The following is a 20130-nucleotide window of genomic DNA, read 5'->3' on the forward strand; positions in this document are numbered from 1 at the left end:
ACTGGGCTGTTATTATTCAGTAAGACCTATGCACCAGTCACATATTTGGTCATGTATACGCAATACATTGGTGGATATAGTTGAAGATCCTTATGTTAGCCTACAGGGTAGGAGTGAAAAAGTTGAGGCAGGAAGTGACCTGGACCGCTACTGCCAACGTCATGCTATGGTGCAGGTGTCCATGCAGCTGACTGCACAGATATTCAGCTTACTTACTCACGATCATTGCGAGGAAAGTGTGCCATGGCCTACAGATGTGGTTAATGACATAATAGCAGGTACAGGCAGTCCATCTCTGGTCCCTGATCTGCCTGTCAATGCCTTTTGTCTTGTACCACTTCAACCAAAAAATACCATAATTGAGGCACTCCAAAACCAACTTAATTTTAACTTGACTTGCTGTTCATCACAGGACTGCGCACCTAGATGGCATTTTGTCCTCTGGGACCAATGAAAGTTTTATTTGCAAGAGCTCTGTTTACATTTCCCCCAACTTTTTCAGCTCCTCTGGTCCTGCTGAAGTCTTACAATTGGCACTCCAGAGAATTAGAAAGCAATTCAGGTATTTTAGATTCCACGTAAACATTGTATACTGTGAGGAGAAAGGAATTCAGTTTTGTTTTTTTTCAAAGAGTGAAATTTTTCATGAAAATGGCAAAAAACTAAAAGCTTAATACAAAATACAAAATTAACAAACATTAACCAGCTCTTTGATCCTTTAAGAATTCTAACACCCATGAAGTTTCACTTTGACCTAATTCAAATGGGTGAAAGGAACCCACCATAAGTAGATGGAAAATTACACTAGGCTTTACTTTGACAAGATCACTTTAGAGTGGTCTGAAAAGGACCTGAGCCTGAATTTCTGATCCTCCTCCAACTGCTCCACAGATCATAGGGACTGAAAAATATACCCCAGTTTTCACGCTGCTGCATAGGAGGGACCTTACCCAGCCATTGGGGAAGGTCTAGCAGCTAGAAAATGAAACTTGCAATATAAGTGAGGCAGATTCCAGAGCAACAGCTGCCAAGACAAAAAGAACTGGTGGCTCAGTGGTAGCACTCTCACCTCAGAGTCAGAAGGTCATGGGTTCAATCCCCACTTCAGAGGCTTGACCACATAATCTCGGCTGACATTCCCCAGTGCAGTACTAATGAAGGTGCCATTTTTCAGATGAGACGTTAAACCGAATCCTTGTCTGTCCTCTCAGGTGGATGTAAAAGATCCCATGGCACTATTCGAAGAAGAGCAGGGGAGTTCTCCCTCGCCAACAATTATCCCTCGACCAACACCTAAAATAAGTGATCTGGTCATTTATTTCATTGCTTCCTCAAACAACAGCGTCCCAAAAAGAACTGATCGTTCATCTCACTGTTGTTTGTGAGATCTTGATGTGTGCAAAATGGCTGCCACATTTGCCTACATAACAACAGCCACTGCATTTCAAAGTAGTAAGATGTTGTATTAACCCATTTTTGACAAATCTTACTAGTCACTGACTTAAGTGAATCCCAGCAAGTTTACTTTTGGGTTGCAGCTCCTAGCACGGATCTTAGTGTAATACAAAAGCAGCTTTAGATTGTCAGAGGTGTCGTCTTTTGGATACGACGTTAAACTGTTCAAGTGGACATAAAAGATCCCATGGCACTATTTCAATAAGAGCAGGGAAGCTCACCTGATGTTCTTGCCAACATTTATCCTTCAATCAACACAGTTATTGCATATATATAAAAATTCATTAGAAAAGGGAATAGTGCCAGAGGACTGGCGGACAGCTATATTTAAAAAGGGAGATAGCACCAGTCCAGGGAAATTAACTTAACGTCGGCGGTAGCAAAGAAAATGGAATCCTTACTCAAAGATGTAATAGAAAAACATCTAGAAACCAAAAATATAATGAAGAATAGTCAGCACGGATTTCTAAAGGGAAGGTCATGTTTGACCAGCCTTACTGAATTCTTTGAAGTAGTAACAGAAAGGGTAGACAAGAGTAATGCAGTAGATGTAATACATTTGGATTTTCAAAAGGCCTTCGATAAGGTGCCGCATAGTAGACTCATGACTAAGGTCAGAGCACGTGGAGGCAGGGGACAAGTAGCAGAATGGATAGCAAGCTAGTTACAAAACAGAAAAGAGATTAGGAGTTAACGGTAGTAATTCAGACTGGCAGAAGGTGGGAAGTGGTATTCCACAAGTATCGGTGCTGGGACCATTGTTGATCACTATTTACATAAACGATTTGGACTCAGGAATCGGAAGTACATTTTCAAAATTTGCGGACGAAACCAAATTGGGGGGTTGTAGTTAATACTGGAGGACTGCGACAAAATACAGGAAGACATTGGGCCAGAAATCGCACAGAGCGGCGAGGCAACACTTAATTAACGAAAATACTTACTGCGGGGTCTGTGGCGTCGAATTGCTTGAATTCGAATTTTAAACAAAATGTGCGCTATCAACCCAGCCTCTGAGCAGCGAGTTGCCGCGCGGCTGGAAATGTCTGTGAGGGGAAGACACGCCCATAAAACGTGTCAGGAAGAGAAGTCACGCCCACAAATTCAGGCTGTATTGCTCAAGCAGGCAAGCAGACTTCATTCATCTAAAGTTAGAATTCTGGATGTCACTGTAAATAAGAAATTTTTTTTAATAAAAAGCCAAAGAATTAAATTAAAGAGAAAAAGGGGGAAGAATGTAATTTTTAAAAAAAATTTTAATGACCAAAAACTATTAAAATAAGGCGTTATATATGAGACTCCATATTTTTAAAAGTTAATTTTTAGTTGTTTGGCAGTCATTACGACCTGGTATTTTTAGGTGTACCCATTTGGAGGCATAATTAGTTACTTTCCAGTTGGGCAGATAAGCAAGTTTGCGCTTTTTCAATGATTTCTTTGACTGCAGCATGCGATGTCCCTTTAATTCGTAGCTGTCATATCGCTGGCAAGTTCACGATTTCCACGTTTTACTGCTTATGTACAAAAGCGGGAACTTACTCCTTCAATTCACACTAAAAACAGAGTGCTGATGAGCTCCTCCATTATTTCGAGAGCAATTTCTGGCGCATTAATAAACTTGTAGAATGGGCTTGTATTGGCAAATGAATTTTAATATAGTTAAGTGTGAGGCATTACATTTTGGTAGGAAGAATAACGGAGCCACATACTGCTTTGATAAGAGTCTAAATGGGGTAGAGGAGCAGAGGGATCTGGGGGTACAGATGCGCAAATCACTTAAAGTAGTGACGCAGGTTAATAAGGCCGTAAAAAAAACAAACCAAGCACTGGGGTTCATTTCTAGAAGGATAGGATTGAAAAGTAGAGAAGTTATATTAAACTTGGATAGAACCCTGGTTAGACCACACTTGGGAGTATTGTGAATGGTTCTGGTCTCCATGTTATAAAAAGGATATAGAGGCATTGGAGTAGGTGCAAAAAAAGATTTACTAGGATGATACCAGAACTGAGAGGTTATACCCAACAAGAAAGATTGAGTAGGCTAGGGCTCTTTTCTTTAGAAAAGAGAAGACTGAGGGGCGACCTGCCTGAAAGAGTGGTGGAAACAGATTCAATCATGGCTTTCAAAAAGGAATTGGATAAATACTTGAAGGGAAAAAATGTGCAGGGCTACGGGGAAACAGCAGGGGAATGGGACTAACTGGATTGCTCTTACCAAGAGCCAGCACAGGCTTGATGGCCCAAGTGGCCTCCTTCTCTGCTGTAACCATTCTATGATCTGATAATCTTTATGAAAGGATTTGATAGGGTAAACGCAGAGATGTTGTTTCCACTTGCAGCGGAGATCAGAGCTGGGGCCCAAAAATATAATATAGTCCCTAATAAATCCAATAGGGAATTCAGGAGAAACTTCTTTACCCAGAGAGTGGTTAGAATGTGGAACTCACTACCATAAGTAGCTGAGGCGACCAGTGTAGATACATTTAAGGGGAAGCTAGATAAGCACGAGGGAGAAAGGAATAGAAGGATATGCTAATAGGTTAGATGATGTCAGGCGAGAGGTGGCTCGTGTGGAGCATAAACACTGGCGTGAACCTGTTGGGCCGAATAGCTTGTTTTTGTGCTGTAATTCTATGTAATTAAAACAGTTTAATTGGTCATTTATCTCATTGCTGTTTGTGGGACCTTGCTGCACGCAAATCGGCTGCCGCATTTCCCTACATTACAACAGTGACTACACTTCCAAAGTACTTCATTGGCTGTGAAGTGCTTTGAAATGGCCTGAAGTCATGAAAGGTGCTATATATAAATGCAAATTCTTTCTAACTGTTTCTACTTGAACCGGTACTGTACAATAAACAACCCAAGATTCTACTACTGGAAACTGCAGTTAGGAATGCCACAAATCGTACAAGATACAAATTCGTAAATACAAAAAAAGTTATCCTTGGTCTCATATAATTCTTCAGCAAAACCAATGATTTGGGTTGTAGGATCAGGTGTAGGAAAGAAACTGTGTACCAAGTAATGCCCCTGATAAACACAATCCCTAATACAAAGCATCACTGGTTCAGCAGAAGTTTACAAGCAGGCTTCACTGGAAACAAACAGTTCAGGGAAACACTGAGAACTGTTGCTTAATTTCAGTTCATGTCAACCTGAGCCCCTGATTACACATAATACTTAAAATAGACAGCAAGTCCATCAACATCTGATGAAAGGTCGTTAACCTGAAACATTAACTCTGTTTCTCTCTCCATAGATGCTGCCTCACCGGCTGAGTGTTTTCCAGCATTTTCTGTTCTTATTTCTGATTTCTTTTTATCTCTATGTTCTGAAATGACTGTTTACTTAACACCCCTCAACCAAACTAAATTCACCAATTTAATAATGTAAGCTGTTGAATTTTAAAGTTTAGTCAGAGGGCGAAATAAAGTTAGACCAAAACTTCACAACGCACATAATGCACAGGTTTATTTTTGAAATATCACAACCTAAATTCACCTGTAGAAGATCAGCTTACAGGTGAAAATAGGCCAATAGGTGTGATGTTGTAGGGGCGATTTCCTTCGCCCCACCATTGGCAGCCATGCATTCAGCTGTCTCGGCCCTAAGCTCTGGAATTCCCTCCCTAACCCTCAGCGCCTCGCCACTTCTTTCCTATAAGACACTCCTTCAAACCCACCTCTGTGACCAACCTGTCCTAATATCGCCTTATGTGGCTCGGTATCAAATTTTGTCTGATTACCCTCCTGTGAAGCGCCTTGGGGCGTTTTACTACGTTAAAGGCACTATATAAATACAAGTAACAGTTGTCGAGGATAACCGGCATTCGTGGAATCAAATTCATGCAGGAATCAGCACCTCCAAGAAAGATGGAGTGGGGGTAGAAAATTGGAGGGGGCTGGTACAAGAACCAATGAGTTTGGGATATCGACCAGTCACGTTAACTCTTTCTTTCTCCACAGATACTGCCCGACTTGCTGAGTATTTCCAGCATTTTCTGTTTTTAATTACAGATTTTCAGCATCCGCAGTATTTTTGCTTTCGAGTTTGGGATATACCCAGATCACGAGAACACAAAAATGTCCTACATGTAACCAGGCAGGTTTATTACCTGAAATCCCACCAACTGAAGAAGAATATTAAAGAGCTAGCTTGGGATCACCAGCATCTGTGGCTCAGACAGGAGAACCTGTTTTAACATAAACCCCAGTCAGTTGTTGACCTGTGCCCTGTCCCAGTCCGGCCCCCTCCTCCGCCTGCGGGAGGCTGCACATGTCCCGCACGTTTCAAAGTGGCGCTCGGTGCCAGCACAGCCTCCTCCTTCTCCCATCTGAGCATTAATATCCGCTACTGTGGAAGGCCGAGACCCCAGATTATTCAATGCCGGGGGTTGGGAGAGGAGGGTGGAAGGAGAAGGAGAAGGAGGTTCCCCTCCCCGCCCGCTCTGAAGCCCGAGCACTAGGCCTCAACACGACCTTGGCCTTGGCTGACTACCCCATCCCCCCCCCACCCACGAAGGGAAGGAGGCCCAGGACCATAGCAGATAACCTCGATTTCAAATAAAAAAAAAGAAAATTACCGTTCAATAAGACAGTTAAAAAGAAAACGCACAAACTCCCGGTAAAGCCCGACAATCCCCGGTGTCCATTTGCAAATGAAACGAAAAGCAGCAGCGACTCACTCGCGCTCGCACTACCGGCCTCGCGGTCCCGTCGGGTGAAGGCCCGGCCTGAAGGAAATTGTGTTTTTTTTTAAAAAAAAAAGAAACCCTCCTTCAAACAAAAAATTTTTTAAAAAATCATTAAAAAAAATAACATATAATTAAAACACGAGGTAAAGAGCGTCCGTTAATGATGAAGCGAGCGCGCGGTGGGGAGGTTCGAAGAACATTCTGGTAAAAAGAAGCCGTTGGCGGTGCGGGCGCGCGGACACGCGGCGGCGGCGGCGGCGGCCGTTTTTTTTTGATTTAAATCACAATTGGTTTTTAAGTGCAAGGTTGTCGGAATCGGAGCTTACCCCCGGCTGTAACGAAGCATTGAGTGAGTGAGTGTTGTTGTTTTGTTTCTTGTGGTGGTGGTGGGGAGGTAGAGTTCGGAGAACGTTGACGGTGTTTTTGCCTCGGTGGCTTCAGTCCCGCTTGCCGTGCCCGGGGTATATCTGGTTTCCCCCTTCCCCCTCGGGTAAAACTTAATATTTGATGGTGGTGGTGGTGGTGTTGTTGTTGACGCGCTCGGGCTTCGCGGCCTGGGCGGCTTTTCTTTTCTTTTCTTTTCTCCCCCCTTTCTTCCTTCCCTCCCCCCCCCAACCCCTGGTCTCTTCACTCGCTCTCGTTTCACCTGGACGGCTGCTGGCTGCGCGCGCACTCACTCGGGACTTCTCCTTCACTCCCTCCCCCTTTCTTAAAAACTTTTTCTTTGGGGGGGTTGTGTGTTTATCTATTATATATATATATATATGAGACGTTATTTTCTATTGGACGAGGATGTAAACAGAGATTCTGACGTCCAATCACCTCGTTCGTTACGGCCGAGGGTCTCCGGGAGACGAAAGCGCTTTGGGTCGCCGGGCAATAGGGCTGCAGAGGATAGACCGTATTCACAAGCTGCCATCTTGCGCCTAACCTTTCAACCAGGTTTTTAAAATATAAAAAACACTAAGTGTTTGCTATGGATCCTGGATTTTTAAAAAAAATTGTTTAGGTTTTTTTCAGAATTAGTATAAGTTAAAAAGTACAATAAATGACTTTGCCACAGTCTTAACCCAGCCCCTAGTAGGAACGAGTCCACTTGAGTTTATATAGTTCCTTTAACGTAGAAAAACGTCTAAACGCCCTTTAAAGAGGTACAAGGATAATGGACGCTCAGCCAAAAAAAGGATAGGCATAGGTTTTTTTTTGAACAATTGACTTTTTTAAAATCAGTATACAGTTTTCAATAAATTAGTCATAACAAAAAAACAGGATCAGTTAGCTTTCAAAGAGTCTTAAACAAGCTACATGAAAAAGTTGTGTAGGTAGTTCCGTCTCTACTTTTCAGTGACATGGAAAATAACTCAGCAGTCACACTCACTGCTGGCAACATTCAGACTTAAGGAGGAGATCAACAGACATTACCACTATTCTAGGCAGATCTCACTTACAAACTAGCTGTCCCTAGTCTCGCTAGCCCACACTTGCTTGGTTGGACTGCACATGTTCTTGCCCCAGCCTGGAGCCTCTCTAGCTCAGACTCCCACACTAGCAGAAGAGAGACAAACAGAGATTATCCACTGACTCCTTTTTCCTCAACTCTTGGTGTTGAGCAGCCATCTGCCAAGCTGCTGACCAAATGAAAAGCCATCCCTGCATGCAAAAGCTCACAGAATCTGTGAGTTTCCTGCCTAATGCAATGAATGTAAATGATGCCAGCTGGGATATAATGATTTTCCATTGTTTACCAATTAGTGGTTAGATACAACCAAGTGGCTTGCTAAGCCACTTCAGAGAGCAATTAAGAGTCAACCACATTAATGTGAGACTGGAGTCACATATAGATTGGACTAGGTAAGGCCAGCAGGTTTCATAGAATCATAAAATCTTACAGCACAGAAGGAGGCCATTTGGCCCATCATGCTCTTTGAAAGAGCTATCCAATTAGTCCCACTCCCCTGCAAATTTTTCTTTATCAAGTATATATCCAATTCTCTTTTGAAAGTTACTATTGAATCTGCTTCAACTAAAGGACATTAGTGAACCAGATGAGTTTTTACAAATACTTCATTCATGAATCCAATTAAAGCACTGAGACAGATATAGTTTTACCCAACAAAAGACAAATCTTACCACATACAAAGAGGAACACACAAACTGTCTATAGACAGGCAAGCACAATTCACATACAAATTTGCTAGTCAATTAGTTCAATGTCTTCAATTGAACAAACAGTTCTTTATGTCGCAGAAGTTATCTGCAATTAAATCGATGGGCTCATAGCATTACATAGAATCTACAGCACAGGAACAGGCCGTTCAGATCAATTGGTCTATGCTGGTGTTTATACTCCACACGAGCTTCCTATCGTTGTAATTATACTTTTCCACTCTGCCCCTATATCCCTCTATTCCCTTCACCCTCATGTCTGCATCAAGCCTCCCCTTAAATGCATCAATGCTATCATCTTTAACCACTCCATGTGGCAGCAAGTTCCTCATTCTTACCATTGTCTGTGTAAAGAAATTCCTCTTAAATTCTTTATTTGATCTGTTAGTGGCTATCTTATATTTATGACCCCTTGTTCTTGACTCACCCACAGGTGGAAACAGTTTCTCCACATCAACCCCATCTTAATTTTAAAGACCTCTCAGGTCTCTTCTTGTTCAGAGAAAAGAGCCCCAGCCTGCTCAATCTGTCCCAATAATTCTGGTTAACATCCATGTAAATCTTTCTGCACTTTCTCTAGTGCTTCAATATCCTTTTTGAAGTATGGAGACCAGAACTACGCACAGTACTCCAAGTGTGGTCTAACCCAGGTTCTATATAAATGTAACATTACCTCCCTGCTTTTTAGATCAAATACACCATTAAACAAATAAATCAGATTGTCACATAACTCTTTCCAGACCTCGCCCCCCCCCAAGATAATCTGGAAATGAGAATCCCTACGTGGTCAGTTTTTAGTAAAATATTAAAATGCCTATGTGGCAAAGAAGCAGAATGCAAAATGGTTAGAAAGGGTTAATTAGTTAGTAACTGAGATTGATACAAGTGGCCTGGCCCTCCTGCTGGGCCATATGGTTGCTTAGTCAGCAGGCCTGCATTGTCTTATCAATGATAGGTCTTTGATGTGAGTCAAGGACTGGTCTGAATGTCTCCATGTTTATGGCAGATCAATATAGGGAACGAGCTTAGCCAAAGTTGAAAGACATTCCAGGTTGGGAGATAAGGAATAGAAGGAACAGGGAAGAACCTTCCAAGTTGGAAAGTGAGGAAGTAACCCCTTTGATGTCTAATAGCAACATGGTCAGCATATGGATTGTCTATGATTGGCCGGAAATAATGTAACCCCGCATGGCAGCCTGTGCCCGGCTTATGATTGGTGTTGACTTTTGTGTTAATGATGTTCCAACCTCTATGGATTTGTATAAAGGTATGAGTTTTTGTCTTTGTCTTTGTCTCTCCTTATTCTGTTAGAATCGTTCGGATTCTCTCAGGAATCTGAATTGAAGCTACAGACTAAGATCTGCTATTAAAGTTGTTTGAACTTTACGGTGTACTCGAATCAGTTCTTGCTGAACCAGACTGAGGGGAAAGAATCCGGTTCGTCATTTGGTGGCCCGTACGGGGATTTCAACGGTCGTTCACCGAGAGTTCGCGGAGTAAGAGGCGGTTTGTCTTGGACACAGAGGACGGGAAGGGCGCGCCCGGTGTGAGTAAACTTTTCTTTACTATATCGGCTTTCCTAAATCTGTTAAGTCTGACGACGAATCGTCCAATCGCTAACACTCGAGTGGCGTCTTTACGAGATTCAGGTCAGTCTGGCGAATACACAGAAATAGCAGAAAGAGGTCAATGGTTGAATATCACTGAGGGTCAGTACAGGGACTGAGGGAATAACTTGTAAGCGGTAGGTCAGTGATCGAACTAGAACTTCGGGTCAGTGATCGAACTAGAATCTTGAGTCAGTGATTAAAATTATCACTGAGAGTTAGAGTTCGAGTTTTTGGTGATTTGTTATAAACTAGAATCTTGAGTCAGTGATTAAAATTATCACTGAGAGTTAGAGTTCAAGTTTTTGGTGATTTGTTCTAAACCAGAATCTTGAGTCAGTGATTAAAATTATCACTGAGAGTTAGAGTTCAAGTTTTTGGTGATTTGTTATAAACCAGAATCTTGAGTCAGTGATTAAAATTATCACTGAGAGTTAGAGTTCGAGTTTTTGGTGATTGGTTATAAACCAGAATCTTGAGTCAGTGATTAAAATTATCACTGAGAGTTAGAGTTCGAGTTTTTGGTGATTGGTTATAAACCAGAATCTTGAGTCAGTGATTAAAATTATCACTGAGAGTTAGAGTTCGAGTTTTTGGTGATTGGTTATAAACCAGAATCTTGAGTCAGTGATTAAAATTATCACTGAGAGTTAGAGTTCAAGTTTTTGGTGATTTGTTATAAACCAGAATCTTGAGTCAGTGATTAAAATTATCACTGAGAGTTAGAGTTCAAGTTTTTGGTGATTTGTTATAAACCAGAATCTTGAGTCAGTGATTAAAATTATCACTGAGAGTTAGAGTTCAAGTTTTTGGTGATTTGTTATAAACCAGAATCTTGAGTCAGTGATTAAAATTATCACTGAGAGTTAGAGTTCGAGTTCCTGGTGAGTGGGTATAAACAGGAACTGATTGCTTGTGCTGATCGACTAAGGGAGGAAGTGCCTGTCTCAACGCGCAGCCTTCGACCGGTTGTTAAGAGGGGAGATCCCCCACGCGAAGGTCAGGACCCTGAAGTGGGCGTAGAGACTAAAGGCACTTGGGATTGTGAGGCACAAGGAGTCAGGTCCATCTTTGAATTCTGTTCAAATACGGTTGTATTAATTAGTTGACTAAGAGTAAAGGAAAACGGGACATAGAATGGGTAGTTGTCTGGATACCTCTGCAGAACCAGGGAGTGCCTTACAGACTTTGTGTGAAAAATATCCGGACAAGGCAAAACAATTTAGACAATTGTCAGGCGGGTTGAATAAAAAACTGGGGAATGGTCAATGGCCATTGGGAGGAGTTAAAGACCTAGATACTGCCATAAAAGCACAGGAATTAATTTGGAAAAATAACGGAAATAAAGTAGCCAAAGATTTAATTGCTTTATGGAGACAGTACTGTCAAGAACTGAAAGAAGCTTCGTTATTAGCAAGTTGGCAGGATAATGCGTTGAAGTTAGGGATAGGACTCACTGAAGGAGGGGTGGTCAAGTCCGTAGAGGTCCTAAAAGGAGAATGTGCTCATGAAAAGTGCTCTAAAAAGAGGTCTGAAAAGACTTCGGGCGAGCCCAAACTGGTTGAGAAAAGTGGATTATGTAATCCAATGATTGGCCTTGCCTTGGCTGGGGGAGACGATGATGAATTGGATGAGTGGAATTGTAGGTCCCGTGTAGCTCCCCAGGGTCCTAGTGCCCCTCCTGAGTACAGTAATATCTATTCTTCAGGGCCTATGGTACAGACTGTTCAGACCCCTGTGATAATGCCTCAAATTGTCTCCCCGGTTGCTTCCCGTACTAGAAGTAAAACTAGGGAATTATTGGCTCCAACATTTAAATTCTCAGTCAGCCCACTTAGTTTAAGTCAGCAGAGAGATCAGAGATTGGACAGTCAGGGACTTAGAGACGCAGAAACTGAAGAGTCAGGAGACGACTTGCCATCACTAAACTTAGAACGTACTACTGAGACACTAGCTAGGGATGAGCCGACCCCTCGTCAGTTACCAATGAGGCTGATGCCTAATCCTACTTTTGACCCAAACCCAGACAATGTTGGAGTAGCCGGCAACTCCCGAACGATAGATGTGTACTGTCCATGGAAACCTAACGAGATAATGGCCATTCTATCTGGGGTGCCGGATAGGAGAAAGTCACCTACCGCATTTATAGAATTCCTTAAGACTACCGTTTCTGTCTATAATGCAGAATCAAGGGACTTATGGTCGCTAATACAGCAAGTTTTAACCCATGCTGAACATACCAAATTCCTGGACCAATTGAATGTCCGGACTCATGTCGCATTGGTAGCACAGATACCAAACAATGATGTTGAGCGCCAGGAGCGTCTTTTGGGTGCCCTTAGTGCTACTCTACAAAAACCAATTGACATAACTAAGATCTTAGACACCAGGCCTAAAAAGGGAGAAGGAGCAGATGAATATTTGGAAAGATTCTCGGAAGTATACCGGAATCAATCAGGGGACACAGCGTACCGTGAGGGAAGAGACTCACCACAGTACTGCGCTATGCTACTGAACTGCCTACCGATTCCGGTTTCTCAAGCAATTAGGACTAATAATATGGACTGGTCAGAGAATACTTCCAGCCAGATGAATAGGGCAGTAAAATACTACTGGATAGATAATAAGCACCAGGAAGGTCAGGCCCAAGTTCAAGTTAAAACTGAGTATGTGGTGAAAAAGGAAGGGCCGAAACGCACCTCAGACAGAACAGGATATCAGATGGAGCCTCAGTATTGTGTTCCAGGATGGGTTAATAGAGAAGGGTATGGGTACGATACACACCCTAACGGACCAACCGCCCCTAACTATGGCCCACCCTACGTTCCTCCGAGACGTAATTTTGAAGGGAAAAGAGGAGGAGGGAGACAAACAGGGTCAGATGCCTGTTTCAATTGTGGTCAGCTAGGCCACTGGAGCAAGGAATGTCCCTCCCGTAGACAGGGAAGAGGGGGCCATATGCAAGGGCAGCGAAGAGGAGGTTGGCAAGGGAATCGAGGACGAGGAAGATATACGGACTTTTCCCAAAACAATCCGTTCCCCCAGTATTGACTAGCTAACCTTGTGGTAAACGGGATCCAGTCAGAGCAGGAGCCCGTTTTGTCACTGATGATTAAAGGAAACCCACATACATTCTTGGTAGACACCGGAGCAACCATGTCATCTGTCCGATCGGAGCTCAATCTCCCTGAGTCCGGGGAAAAACAGAGTCTGTCTGGTTTTCAGGGACAAGTGAGCCAATACCCGATATCTGAACCAGTGGAAGTACAATTTGGAAATGAGTCAGTGAAACACCAATTTGTAATTACAAGTGGACTAGACTGTAACCTCATGGCTAGAGACTTGCTATGTGCATTCCGCCTGAGCATTGAATGCGGGGACGAAGGACTGATTGTGAAACCATGGGCTCCCAAAATGCAGTGTTATGTTTCCATCACCCCACAATGGTGGTCTCTAGACTTCGAAGATGAGGGTTCCCTTCATGTAACCTTGGCCTACGATATGAGTGGGAGAAATAAGGAATTGGAGGACTTTTACCGAAGCTATATAGGAACGGAATGGGAGGTTATTCGCCGGGCTATGGTTACAGGACCAGAAGGGAGAGCAGAGTATGTTGAGATCCCCTCAGAGTTGTGGAAGGAAGCACCTGTTACAGGTTACATCCCTCGGGGTGCTGCAAAAACAATAGGATGGGACCCAGGACCCTTTGAAATAAAGGGAGCCCCACATATCACCTGGGAGGTGAATTACCCGTACCATGCGAAAGATTTAGGACCCATGATAAAACAGACAGTCGAACAAGCTGATTCAAATAATCGACAGAAACAGACCCTGTCATGCGGTCGGACTATTCTGTTTTACCAGACACCAAGGGTTAACAGGGCACAATTGCGCCACCATGTGGGCAATGAAAAACCAGAATATGTTAATCCGCAAGTGTGGGCGGAGGATCCCACACAGGTGGGATGCGTTAAAATGATTCCTATTCATATTGCCCTGCAGGAAAATGTTGTATTACCCTCTATTCGACAATATCCACTAAAGCAACAGGCGATACCAAGCATTGACAAATTGATCGCTGGGTTGTTAAAACAAGGGATTTTGATTAAATGTCAGTCCCCGTGTAACACGCCGATACTGGCAGTTCCAAAGCCAGGCAAGCCAGACCAGTACAGATTAGTACAGGATTTGCGATCAATCAATGCCATTGTACAGCCACTCCACGCGCTAGTGCCCAATCCAGCTCATATTCTGGCTCAAGTTCCTGCAACAGCCAAAGTCTTTGCAGTAGTCGATCTTCAACACGCCTTTTTCGCCTTACCGCTAGACCCATCAAGTCAGTACCTTTTTGCCTTCACTTACAAGGGACAGCAATATACTTGGACCCGACTGCCACAAGGCTTTGTTAACTCCCCAACATTATTTTCTAGATGCTTACAGGAACAATTACAGACCTTGACTTTGAAACAAGGGTCTGAACTAGTCCAGTATGTGGATGATCTGTTGATAGCCAGCCCTGATGAGCAGAGTAACCGAAAAGACACTGCCCAATTGCTAAATCACTTATCCTCGCTAGGGTACATAGTATCCCAGTCGAAAGTACTGGTGGGCCAACAGAGGGTTAAGTTTCTTGGAGTTATGCTCTCAGCAACTGAGCGGAGCCTAGAAAGAAGCAGGATTGAACCAATCTGTCAATTCCCTGTGCCTCGAACTGCAAAGGAGGTCCGGCAGTGGATGGGAATGGTAAACTATTGCAGACAGTGGATCCCTAACATTGCTTTGGACACTAAATTATTAACGCCATACACCAGCATAGAGGGTGAATTTCAACTAGATTCTGATGCCTTGGGAGCATTTGAGAGATTAAAGGAAGCTTTGTCACAAGCACCCGCATTGGGGAGACCCTTGTATGACAGACCCTTTCAGTTGTACTGTACTATCCTCGCTGATTGCTCGACTGCTGTTTTGACTCAAAAACATGGCGACAAGCATAGACCGGTGGCGTACTACTCTTCGAAGTTAGATCCAGTAGCACTAGGACATCCAGTTTGTACTCAGATTTTAACGGCCATTTACAATAGCCTACAGTCGGCGGCTAATCTGACTTTACAACAGGACATCACTGTATACAGTTCACACTCGGTAACTGCATTATTAGGACAGCTGCAGACTCAACATCTTACCATGGCTCGACAGAATAAGTATGAGATATATCTGCTTAATAATCCTAGACTGCGATTTAAACATTGTACTACTATCAACCCAGCATGTTTTCTCACAGAACCACCCATGGAACAGACTGATCCAGGACATGATTGTTTATCTTTAATTAAGGAAGACACTTCTGTCAGAGATGATCTATCTGATGTCCCAATAAAAGATCCGGACATAACTATGTACGTGGATGGGAGTGCCTCTATTGGTTCCTTTGGAGAGAAACTTTCTGGATATGCAATAGTGGACCAGGACGGTAAAACTGTCGAATCTGCTGCTTTTGAGTTTCCATATTCTGCCCAGCAAGCGGAGCTGTTTGCATTGATAAGAGCTTGTGTCCTCGGGAAAGACCAAAGGGTTAATGTCTATACAGATTCGAGATATGCTTTCGGGGTAGTTCACGACTTTGGACAGTTATGGAAAAACAGAGGGTTTCTGACTTCTGTAGGTACGCAGATTTCCCATCAGAAGTTAGTTTCAGATTTGTTACAAGCCCTTATGCTACCAAGACAGATCTCGGTTATAAAGTGCCCCGCCCACACGACAGGACAGACCCCAGTAGATATAGGGAATAGATATGCTGATCAGGAAGCTAAGGAAGTGTCCCAGACACAGAGGGTGGTTGTCCCTAGAATGATGAGTCAGACTAAAAGCTCAAAACAGAGCAAGTCTCCCTCTGAAAAGCCAATGCCAACCATCCAAGACGTCATTAAATTACAGGAGGACGCTCCTGACTGTGATAAACAATTGTGGAAACAACTTGGTTGTACTTATGACTGTGTATCTAAATTATGGGTTACCCCTGTGGGGCAGACCTGTATGTCAGATAAATTAGCATTATGGGTTATTGAATGTGTACACTTTGCAACTCATTGTGGTGCCAAAGCTGTTAGTGGTACGCTGCTGGCCACTTGGTGGCATCCTAGGTTGCAAGCCCTAGCTCAGAGCATCAGCAGTCGCTGTCTCATTTGTCAACAATACAACCCTGGGAAGGGAGTGCCTTGCGAATGGGGAAAGACCCCTTTGCCGGAAGGTCCCTTTGAGACCCTCCAGATGGACTACATTGAGTTGGAAAGATGTCAGGGTTATAAATATGTCCTAGTTATTGTTGATGTATTTAGTAAATGGATAGAGGCCTATCCGACAACAGATAACAAAGCCTCCACTGTTGTAAAAGTTCTGATGAAAGAGATCATCCCGAGATACGGAATCCCAAATCAATTGAGTTCAGATAATGGCCCTCATTTTGTGGGTCAGGTGAACAAGGAATTCTGCACCCAAATGGGCATTAAACAACAGTTACACTGTGCCTACAGGCCACAGGCCGCTGGGTTGGTCGAACGAGCTAATCAGACTTTGAAAAATAAACTGGCTAAACTGCAGGCAGAGACTGGTACTACTTGGCTTAAACTTCTTCCTATAGCCTTATTTCAGATACGTACTACTCCGGCTGGGGTAGCACGGTTAAGTCCTGCTGAAATTATATACGGGAGACCCCTCAAGACCCCGTGGAATCAAAACGTTCCGAAAACTGTCCACTTTCACCACATGACGACAGAAATGACTAACTATATTTTGTCATTAACTAAGGCATTGAGAAGCCTCCACTCTCGGGTACGAGCTGCCTACGTCGAACTTCCTCCTATCGCCAGTCCATCTAAAATTGAACCGGGAACGTACGTGTTAATCAGGAATTGGACAAGGAAAGGACTGGAACCTCGTTGGGAGGGGCCCTATCAGGTTCTCCTCACCACCCCTACCGCTGTGAAGGTAGAGGGGAAGAGTGCGTGGGTTCACCTCCACCACTGTAAAACTATCAGTTCCACGTCTCAAACTTAAAATGCTAACTTTTCTTTTCTTCTAAGAAATCTTCCCTATATAGGTATCGTGACCAGTTATGAAAGTCTTCCCTTGGATCTTCTGCCTTGAACTCTTGCTGACCCTGGGAGTAACCAAAGAGAGAACATGTCGACGGGACCAGCCTAAGCGCATACACCACTTATGCAAAGGAGACGTACTTCGATGCAACGGAGACGTACTTCGATGCAACGATAATGACCCAGATGGATTCGGAAGGTGGAACATCACCCGGATAGATGGATGTGCCGGGCTCCTGAGGCAGCCCCACCGCTCGATAGAGTTTGGAATATCGCATGGAGGAATACCTTGTTATTGGACTGAGTGCAAATATGATTATGTTTGTAAACGTGAAGGGGAAAAGACCTCTGAGTTGTGTGAACAAGAGAGAGATACACAGAGGTACGATCGGTACCTGAGATTTAACCAAGGGAGAAAGCGTAATGGGTTAGCCCCCATAGAGATTTTTAACTATCCAAGATTAGGGGGTTCTCTGCTACAGAGACGAAAGAGAGATCTCCAACTCCAAAAGCGCGAACTGCACGTTAACACCTTCCTGTACATGAGTTATGTGTATGCCAAACGGCAGGGTATCTCTAGCTGTTGGGTGTGTTCTCACATTCCTATCCATTCCAAGGGAGGTATCCCTTTAAAGCCGATTCCCTTTATGTCCCATGAATCTGCGGAATGGGTCATTAGACGAAACAATTCGGGAAATGCGATAGGAACCCCGGAAACAATAGAATGGGCATCAGCGGGGTATAGTCTTAATGAGTTTAGAGGATGGTACCAGCCTAATTACAATCAAGCCCATAAGCCCCCGTTCTTGCTCTTGACCAATACGTCTAGACCAAACGGGACGGTATGTTGGAATAAGAATGCCCCAAATAATGGCCCTTTTATGGGACATAGTGATTGCAGCACCACCCACTATTGGCTACCGCCCATAGTCAACCTGACTACCCAGGGCATGTTCCAGGGCCAATGGGCCCCAACGCTTAATAAAACCAGTGGGTTGCTGTGGAATCACCTTGACTCTCAGCCTCTTATATATATGGCTAAAAAGGGAAATTTAACTGCATATAATGGTACGTATTTCATATGCGGCCATAAGGCATACCCATGGTTGCCTCAGAACTGGATCGGGTCCTGTTATTTAGGATATGTAGTACCCCATGTTCATCACTTGCCTTCCCTAGCGGATCATTACCAATATAGGTCTAAAAGGGAAATTACAGAAACGGAGCGATATTTCGCTATTTTGTTCCCTGGGTATGGGGTAGCCAGGACAATTAAGGAAATTCGGCAGATGGCTTCGGTATTAGAAGAAGTAGCTAATGACACCGCAGTGGCACTGAAGGATACAAATGCAGAAATGATAGCCATTCGGACAATGGCCTTGCAGAATCGCATGGCTTTAGACTACCTGTTAGCCGCAAAAGGGGGAACCTGTGCACTGATTGGATCAGAATGCTGCACCTACATACCAGATAACTCAGAAAATATAACTAATCTGGTTGAGCATATACAGAAAGCCGTAACAAAATTACACCAGACCCTGGGAGAAGGTTGGTTAGAATGGCTCCTCAGTGGCTCATGGGGATCGTACTTGATGCATGGATTAGTTATTCTAATTGTAGCAATACTTACTTTTGGCCTGATCGTTGCTTGCGTTAAAATCTGCTGTAAGGCGGCAATGGAACAGATTCGTGTATGAGACTCTGCTTAGGCAGAACTGATGAGTAAACAAGGGTTGGTTATCATTAAATGATAAAAGGGGGGAATGAGAATCCCTACGTGGTCAGTTTTTAGTAAAATATTAAAATGCCTATGTGGCAAAGAAGCAGAATGCAAAATGGTTAGAAAGGGTTAATTAGTTAGTAACTGAGATTGATACAAGTGGCCTGGCCCTCCTGCTGGGCCATATGGTTGCTTAGTCAGCAGGCCTGCATTGTCTTATCAATGATAGGTCTTTGATGTGAGTCAAGGACTGGTCTGAATGTCTCCATGTTTATGGCAGATCAATATAGGGAACGAGCTTAGCCAAAGTTGAAAGACATTCCAGGTTGGGAGATAAGGAATAGAAGGAACAGGGAAGAACCTTCCAAGTTGGAAAGTGAGGAAGTAACCCCTTTGATGTCTAATAGCAACATGGTCAGCATATGGATTGTCTATGATTGGCCGGAAATAATGTAACCCCGCATGGCAGCCTGTGCCCGGCTTATGATTGGTGTTGACTTTTGTGTTAATGATGTTCCAACCTCTATGGATTTGTATAAAGGTATGAGTTTTTGTCTTTGTCTTTGTCTCTCCTTATTCTGTTAGAATCGTTCGGATTCTCTCAGGAATCTGAATTGAAGCTACAGACTAAGATCTGCTATTAAAGTTGTTTGAACTTTACGGTGTACTCGAATCAGTTCTTGCTGAACCAGACTGAGGGGAAAGAATCCGGTTCGTCAGAATAAAAAAAATCTAGTATCAGTAATGGTGGCCATAAAACTACCGGATTGTCATAAAAACCCATTTTCACTAATGTCCTTTAAGAGAAGGAAACCTGCCATCCTTGCCCGGTCTGGCCTATATGTGACTCCAGACCCACAGCAATGTGGTTGATTCTTAATCGCCCTCTGAAATGGCCTAGCAAACCACTCACTTGTTCAAGAAGGCGGTTCACCACCACCTTCTCAAGGGCAATTAGGGATGGGCAATAAATGCTGGCCTTGCCAGTGACGCTCACATCCCATGAACGAATAAAAAATACAGTTTCTCAAAGTTGCCGTCTGTGCCTTGATGAATCTTGCCTGACAGTCTTGTCGTGATAACTCACCTAGATTACCATTTGTTGTCCTCCTCAGTTGATGCTTTAACAACTTGTATTTATTTAGCACCTTAATGTAGAAAAGCATCCCAAGGTGTTTCACACAGGTGTAACCAGACAAAAATGGATGCCAAGCCACAGAAGGAAATATTAGGCCGGGTGACCAAAAACTTGGCTAAAGAGGTAGGTTTTAAGGAGGGTCTTAACAGATGTGGAGAGCTTTACTTATCCCTGTAAGGCTATATTCCATTTTAATGGTCTTGCATTTTCATCATAAACTGAATTTACCCATAAAATGAAAAAAGATTTGCATTTAC

The 20130-nt window shown here is 43.4% G+C and overlaps 1 protein-coding gene and 1 long non-coding RNA gene across 4 annotated transcripts in view; one reads left to right on the forward strand and one right to left on the reverse strand.

Annotated features, from left to right (window-relative positions):
• dicer1 (dicer 1, ribonuclease type III) overlaps positions 1-6758 on the reverse strand; it is a 133784-nt gene extending 127026 nt beyond the window's left edge. Inside the window, exon 1 of one of the 2 annotated variants that reach the window (XM_067992087.1) lies at positions 6478-6758. The gene's annotated coding sequence lies outside the window, so the exon portion shown is untranslated. Of the gene's footprint in view, positions 1-6040; positions 6177-6477 lie in introns of those variants that run through there. The other variant, XM_067992088.1, reaches the window with a different exon arrangement.
• Positions 6364-19767, forward strand: LOC137326727 (uncharacterized). 2 transcript variants are annotated; one of them, XR_010964260.1, is made up of 2 exons: positions 6364-6504; positions 17004-19767. It is a non-coding gene; the product is annotated as an uncharacterized lncRNA (long non-coding RNA). The 2 variants fall into 2 exon arrangements; XR_010964261.1 differs by having other exon boundaries at positions 6364-6500.
• Positions 19768-20130: the final 363 nt, after the last annotated feature.

Source organism: Heptranchias perlo, chromosome 10, assembly GCF_035084215.1.
Source record: "Heptranchias perlo isolate sHepPer1 chromosome 10, sHepPer1.hap1, whole genome shotgun sequence".
Classification (NCBI taxonomy): domain Eukaryota; kingdom Metazoa; phylum Chordata; class Chondrichthyes; order Hexanchiformes; family Hexanchidae; genus Heptranchias; species Heptranchias perlo.